At 37.2% G+C, this 8,203-nt stretch overlaps 1 non-coding gene across 1 annotated transcript; it reads left to right on the top strand.

The window, feature by feature from the left end:
- The first annotated feature begins 405 nt into the window (after positions 1 to 405).
- On the top strand, positions 406 to 514 carry LOC141621304 (small nucleolar RNA R71). Its single transcript, XR_012532212.1, has one exon. It is a non-coding gene; the product is annotated as a small nucleolar RNA R71 (small nucleolar RNA).
- The last annotated feature ends 7,689 nt before the right edge of the window (positions 515 to 8,203 follow it).

Raw genomic sequence — 8,203 nt, forward strand, 5'->3', positions numbered from 1 at the left:
AATTGTTTCACAAAATTCCGTGAGGACTCAATCCCGGCTGCTTCCATATTCGCCACTTGAACCAAAAGGAGTTGGACCATCTCTTTCAATTTCTCGATCTCATCTGAGTTTTGAACAGGAATTTCGACTCTCTCCTTGGAAGATTCAGAAATCTCGAGCTTCTCGAGACGGGTAAAAATGGAAGTTATAAGTGTCACAACAACAGTCATTTCTTCACTTTGCTTTCGTGACTTTCCACGTGAACTTCCAAACTCAGCTTTATGGACTGCCATCTCCTCGATAGTGTTCCAACCTTTACTTTGACCGGTATTGTTTTGAAACCTGCCATTAGCAGCTGCATCCAAGATGACCTTGTAATCATCATATAAAGCATTGTAAAATAGGTTGCAAAGATACCATTGCTGGAAACCATGATGAGGGACAGCTCGGACCAAACTTTTGAAACGTCCCCATGCTTCACAAAAATCTTCGTCGGCTCCTTGCTGAAAACTCGTGATTTTACCCTTCAAGGCATCAGTCTTTGAAAGTGGGAAGTACTTCTTGTAGAAGGCTAATGCTAAAGATGTCCAATCCGTGACTCCAGCTGCTACCCTATCGAGGTAGCGGTACCAATCTCGCGCCGAATCCTTCAATGAGTACAGGAACATAAATCCCTTCACTTCATCTTGAGTTACCCCAGCCGGTATAGGTATGGAACAACAATAGTCTGTGAAAGTTTCCATATGCTTCAAGGGGTCTTCATCTGGCAGACCCGCGAACTGATTTCGCTCCACTAAATCAATATAAGAGGAACGAAACTCAAAATTACCGGTAGTAGGGGTAGGTAACTGGCGCCCCTTTGGAAGGTGGTGCTCCTTTGGCTGAAAATTATCATATATTGTAGCCATAATTTCCAAAGTGAGAGTACTCAAGTCTTCCTCTCAAAAACCTGTCTTCTAACTGTGCAAAAGCAAAACTAGAAGCAAAGGTAAGCAACGGCCTCAAGGAACCAAAGTTCCCTGAGACAAGAAAAATAAACTAAAATAAGGCAAACAAAATTACACCGTCTCCCCGGCAACGGCGCCAAAATTTGATACCGTCGTTTAGTACCAAAATTAAATTTATAATTCCAAACTAAAACTATAGCTAGTAATAGTAAGGGTCGAACCACAGAGAGACAAGGTTGATTTCGTTTGCTATTTTTCAGTCTATAAAAGTAACAATTAATTGGGGGTTTTGAAATTGGTTGATTAACTGGCTAATTGCAAAAATGAATATTCTCAACAAGATAAAAAAGGGATCGGGAACTTCGGTTCACCATGGCAAAAATCAGGTCAGTAAGATAGCAAAAGTCTTACGAAACGGTCTCAGGGAAAATAAGCTAGCCTTTCGATCAAAGCTCAAATAACCTCACGGTCTATCGATTCCCTAGAATTTATCAACGCTTTCGCTCAAGAAAAATTCCAAATCTAGCGATAATTCAAATTACCAATTTTTCAATCTAGTAAAGAAATCTATCAAAAGATAACTAAACCAATACGGAAGAACTCATACTACACAGCAATCCTAATTTAATACCATGGCTCCCCTTGTTCCCAATCAAAGAAATTACCTACGCATAATTATAACTATTCTAACTTCGAGATTAATAATAAAGAACAAATTTGACATATTGGAATCGAACTAAAAAAAAAGAGAAAGATTCAATTGCTGAAATTAATTGACGAAAACAAGAATCAAAATAACAAAGAAATAAGGAAGAGAAAGAATTGCAATAAAAGCTTACTAATTAAATTCAAGAACAAAGTATCGAAATCAAAGGGTTCCGTCTTCAAGCTAGATTTAAAAACTGAGTTTTTCCAGAATGAAAAGGCATAACCTAAAAGTTGTTGTGTTCTACTGATAAAAAGATACTGAAAGTTAATTACAAGTTGGGCTTTTAAAAGTCTAACACGAAGAAAAACGTGTCAGCTCGAAAACTGGTCGATCGACAGGCCAGAGTGGTCGATCGACTGAATATGCAGAACAGTAGCATCTGATGAGCTTCAGTGGTCGATCGACTAAACAGCATTGTCGATCGACTGAATATGCTGTGCAGTAGCTCTCTTGTTCCTTCCAATCAACTCTTCACTCCTTTGCACGCATCCCAAGGTGAGTGAATACGACTCTCCTTCTTCTTGGCTTCCTTAAACTTGCCTCCGGAGGACGAATTAGGCTTGATTTAGCTTACTTCCACTCGTTCCTACAATAAATCATAGAAAATGCAAAGTAAACCGTTTCGGGAGAAATAGTAGCCTTAAGATATCAATTATGCGTGGAAATACGTGCCAAAACCGCAGATAAAGTGTATAGAATATGCACGTATCACTTGGATCTTTAAGAAGTAGAGTTTCCCTTCTCAGTTCGATTATATGATTGATCATGAGATTGATGTGGTTATATGTTTATATGTTTGGATGATTATTATTATGTGAGTGTGGTTATTGTTACTACGGTGGTGGTGGAGGTGGTGATCATGGTTGTGATTGGGAAGCAATGTCGGGAGATTGAGTTAACCTATGGTATCACTCCTTGTGACTTCCGTTGCAAGGAGGATGTGCACATTAAGAATATGGGTACGCTCCCTATGGTGTGTGGGACTTTTGATGTTTAATGCGTCGATGTGTGGGGCGTTTGCTGTTCAGTGTTGCGGTCGAACATCGGGAGGGTTTTGTTCCTCGTTGCGGTGACAGCCAGGGCTTACTCACTGCAATGAGAGCCATTGGTGTTCCGCACTGCGGTTCATACACAGGTTACTATGGAGTTATGGGGATGGAGGATGGTGTTGGAATTGTTTGTGGATTATTGTATATGGTTTTATCTTTCGTACTTGTGATTAATTGTATTGACTGTTACTGACCTTGATGTGTTTTTAACTCTGATGTGATCAATTTAAAATTTTCGGCAAATGGTGAGCAGTGAGTTCTAGCCGGTGATTATTTGCATAGCTTGTATGCGGGAACGGAATGGCACTGGATGAGAGAGTCACTTAGTTATAGCTTTCGCTAGTATAAATGACATTTTGATTTATATTTATTTGTGAACGTATTTTGGGGTTTTGGATTAGAATTGTAATGTTATTATTTTTCTTTTAGTAAGTAACTTATAATGTTTCATTATGGTCTATTTGATATTTACTACCACGGGTAGCCGAATTGGTAACGCCCGTATTTGTTATGGGAGGTCTTGTTAGAAGGTCCTTGGTAAGTGGGGGTCTTACACTTTTCGCAAACAAGCTTTCAAGGTAATAGGAGCAATGATCTTAACTTTCGATTTCACCACAAATTCCCTATATAACACCCTTACTCCCTTAGGTCCTCTCAACGACACCCTCTTCTGGTAATAGTCAATATTATCTTTGTGCTTCCCAACAAATTGTAACGCCCCGAAAAACAAGCAGGTAGCTCAAAATAGTTCTTTTATTAACAATAAACAGCAGCGGAATTACAAAGGCGTCACTGCCGTATTCCCCCTTCGGAGAATACAAGGCTTATGTAAAAAAAAAATATAAAAACACTTTTTAAAGCTAAAAACTAATAAATCTATTACATATTCATCCTATTGGGTCATTGATCCTATATGAAATTCCACACACTTGTCATTCCCCGACACATGTACCTGAAAAAGAATGAAAGTAACGGAATCAGCCAACCACGGGCTGAGTATGACTCCGGTCACCTCCACCGGCCCTACCTTCCTTCATTTTAATTTTTTAATAATGTCTCACAAGGTTGTGTGATAGGTCACATGGGTGCAATTGAATCATAATATAGACATGCACAACCTGTCATTTCAATATGGAACATTTCATTTTACTCTTATACTGGTCTACCAATATTAAAAAGAGAGACATTACGGAGCCGAAACTCCTCCGGGCCAAGCCCACCTCCATGTACATAAGATAAGAAATCCGGGCCTGAGACCCATCTTGGCCATTGCCGGATAACATAATTATCATTCATATGGGGTCATACTTTCCCCTCCCCTCATTCCATCATATGGGTCATACTCCCCCATCCCCTTCTTCCATGTACACAGGACAGAATAATGTCGTCTCTATCCAATAATCGTATCCCAAATGCTACAATTGGCCAATAGTACATTATAATGACACTATTACCACAGCATACATTGATAAGACGGCAATTAATATAACATTTGAGCAGTATAACAATTATAAGATGAAATTAACAATAAAACTAATATAACCAATTATTTCTAATCTCTTATTTCAAACGTAAACAATTATTTATATCGACGAAGGGTCCCGAAATCATACCTTGTACCAAATAACGAATGAACGGATTACTTAACATTTGCCATATTACCGTGATTTCCTAAATAAGTAAATGAATAGTATAAGTAATGTTTTCTACGCATGTATACTTGCATGAAATCTATATGAATGAGGATGAGGGGTGGTCTTTTTATAGTGCTTGTAGTCGGTTAATTAGAGAATAAGATAAGTATGTCTTAGTGATGATGATGATAACTATTATACACATGTAATGTTTATCCTATGATAAATATCTAATATTATTACTTAGCTATTATGTAAACTATATATATTAACATTATTATATTAATAATAAGACGAAAGTTAGTCGAGTTAACTCGGGTTACTACATATCCAACCATACTGATAAAATCTAGTGTAGTCGGATATTTGTCTATACTGGAAATATTATTTAATATTAGTTTTTTTTTTCTCAGGATATTACACAAATCTATTCTCAATATGACCTCAAACCCATTTAACGGAAATTTTAGTACATTGAGAGGAAAATTTACCCTCTAACAATGATAGACACATCCCTACACAATCTACACTACGCCAAATCTGGCAATCAATAAGGAGCGTATCACAACGGTTTAATGCATTTAATAACGACACTTAGATTACCGTTTTCCAAATATTGGCGGAAATCTAGACCGCGCTAATAGGAATAACGGTTTCCCTCCAAAACCGTTGTTATTATAATTTGACAACGGCTGCTTAACAAACCGTTGTCAAAAACGTTTTAACGGTTTCCAAAAACTCGTTATAGAATCACTCTTATCAACGGTTGTTAGAAAACCGTTACCAGTTTAATATATCGGCATTTCGAAAACCGTTACTAAATTTACACCAGCAACGGTTTTGTTACCCGTTGTTATGTTATAAGCTACGGATTTTTCGTAACCGTTATTATTTTCTATTATGAAATAACGGTTTTTCAATTCAACCGTTGTCAGTATTTGATTAGATTTTTCAATTTGACTACTGCATTCAAAACTTTATTAGAACTTTAATAAATATTCAATTTGACCAATTATATTCAATTTGACCAAAATAATTCTATAAATATGTCTTCATAATGTTTTAGGTCAAATTCTAAATTATCAAACATTTACTCTTTAATTTCTCTCTAAAAAAAATATGGCTGGTGTATCGGGGCTACAATCACATTCTCATTACGCACAGCCTTTTACTTGCATTCTCCATAATCTCCCGATTCATTATGGTGTGAATGGAAAGGGTTTAAACCCTAATTTGGGTGGTTGACGCAAATGCTTCATGACTCCGGTTTCACCGCGGTTAAAAAAGTGTACCCTGTGTCTACAAACAAGCAAGGTTTTATAGGCTTCGCTTTTATCGTGTTTGATGAAGCCAACTGCCATGATAGTTTTCGGCAGGCAAGAAAATTAGGGGCAAGAATTGTGGGGGAAGATGCGGGGAAAGAGGACTTCTATTCGGATGATAAACAACAAGGCCCTTATCTATGGGTTGCGACCCATCTTGATCATCAACTGCTGACACATTGCAGGAAGCATTACATTCTTGCCACCGTGCCTATGTCATGGAAGAAAGAGGCCATTCCACCTGCACTTCCCGATAATAATGAAGGGCCAATCTACGACTTGCTCTATACCGAAATTCATGATGAGTATCCTAATACTTCATCAGATTCTAATAATTAAGTCTTCAATTATTATCTGGCATTGTAAGTTGTATTTGGATTATGGTGGTGGTTTGAATTAAAGTTTAATTATTTATGTTTTTTGTTACGTTTTTTGTTACCCCATCCTCTGGAATTCAGAAACAATATCACCAGAAAGATATCTAACTTTTATTATAATGACTTAGGTTTTTTGGAGTACATTAAAATATCAAGGTAAAGATATTTATCGCGTAAAACAAGCGTTAACAAACATGAAAAAGCAAATGTGTAGTGTGGAGTTGAATGGAGGGAGTATGTTTTTTGTTACCTCATTCTCTGGAATTCAGAGACAATATCACCATATATGTCTCTTTCACCTTCAGCCCAATCCACACAGTCGTTTTCCCATTGCAACGACACTATCCCCTGCTCGGCAATGCGACCTTGGCGGTGCAGAATCGTAAGTAGTAGGAGACAGTCAGATTCATTCGCAACCCATAAATATGGGCCTACCCGCTGATCATCGTGATCAAACCAGAATCTCGAAGAGTCATTGTTATAGAATGCCCGCTCAAGTTTGCGAGCCTAACAAAAGCATTCCCGCTCCTCACCCCCGCCAAACTCGATGAGGGCGCACCGCCCGAAGCCATCATGCGCATCATTGTCCGGGTAGATAGTTTGAACCAAATTCAATCCGGCTAACCGAATCAAACCTATTAACCAGTCAAGGCTATACGAGAGTATAGCCTTTCCATACCCGTCCTCTGTATACGGGAGATTGTGAATGATGCACGTAAAGGGTTTAGCGTACATAAATGTACTTGGGGGTCCTGCAAGAGGTTCATATGATGCTTCATCATCATCATCATCAGTGGATGTATAATATGAACCACTATAAGTTGATGAACTTGACGACATAATCGATGTGGAAAATTAATAGAGGACTTAACAAGTTAAGAATTGGAAAGTGCAAACGGTACAATTTAAGATTGTGAAAATTTTATTTCTACTTATAATAAGTTTGGGTTGTATTGGAAACGGTATAATAAGATAGTAAGAATTGGAACCGGTATAATAATAAGATAAGAATTGGAAACTTAACAAGTTAAGAATTGGAAAGTGGAAACGGTACAAGTTATATAAGAATCGGTGAACTCTACCGTGTTAAACATATTAGCTTACAACGGTTATCAAAAAACCGTTGTCTAGTTAGTAAAAACACAATGGTTATCAAAAACCATTGTCCAATTAGTAACAACAAAACGGTTATCAAAAAACCGTTGTCCAATGACTAAAAACACAACGGTATTGATTTGACTAATGCATGCCTTGTAATTTTTACTTTTTCTGATTCAAAGTTGCACTACTGCGTGTTTGACCATATGTATAACACAAAATGATAACGGTTCTTTGTTAAGCCGTTATTATATTACATATATCAACAACGGTTGGACTGAACCCGTTTTAAAAAAAATTGTTTAATTATCTGTGATTTTCTAGTGTTTGTGATTTAACTAATGCATGCCCTGTAATTTTTACTTTTTCTGATTCAAAGTTGCAGTATTGATTGTTTGACCGTATGTATAACACAAAATGATAACGGTTCTTTGTTAAGCCGTTATTATATTTCATATATCAACAACGGTTATTGTAAATCCGTTGTCATATTACACCAATAAACAATGGGTTTTCTTATAACCGTTGTAAATACAGATCCACTGTGAAAACTGAAAAGTTTGTGGTTTTACCAATGCATGCCCTATTATTATTGGCTGTTTGACCATTATTCACCTCATTCATGCATGCACAATTAATACATGTTTGAATGTAACGTATGGATGAAATTAGTCTAATTAATTATAGCTTTATTATACTATAATACAATCACATTTGCAGTAACAATAAGAATCACTTTATTATTACTAACCTTTCTACTTCACTTTTTAAATAATATACATATACATACATATCATAAAAAAAAGAATGTCGTCGTCTTCATCATCCATAGTCGCACCTCCTCAGCAATCGGTAACCCGCTATATCAACCCGATGACGTGTATAATTCACAATCTCCCAGTCATACGCGATGCTGCTGGGAAGCCAGCTCCTAAGACTCTTATCCCATTGAGGGATATCCTCATTGAGAATGGGTTCTCAAATGTTAGGGCAATCCACCCGACTTAGATTTCTGGTTGTGGGTTTCTTGGATATGCTCTAATCGTGTTTCGAGGGGATGGACTTGACGATTTTCGTCAAGCAAAACA

Source organism: Silene latifolia, chromosome 1, assembly GCF_048544455.1.
Source record: "Silene latifolia isolate original U9 population chromosome 1, ASM4854445v1, whole genome shotgun sequence".
Taxonomy (NCBI): domain Eukaryota; kingdom Viridiplantae; phylum Streptophyta; class Magnoliopsida; order Caryophyllales; family Caryophyllaceae; genus Silene; species Silene latifolia.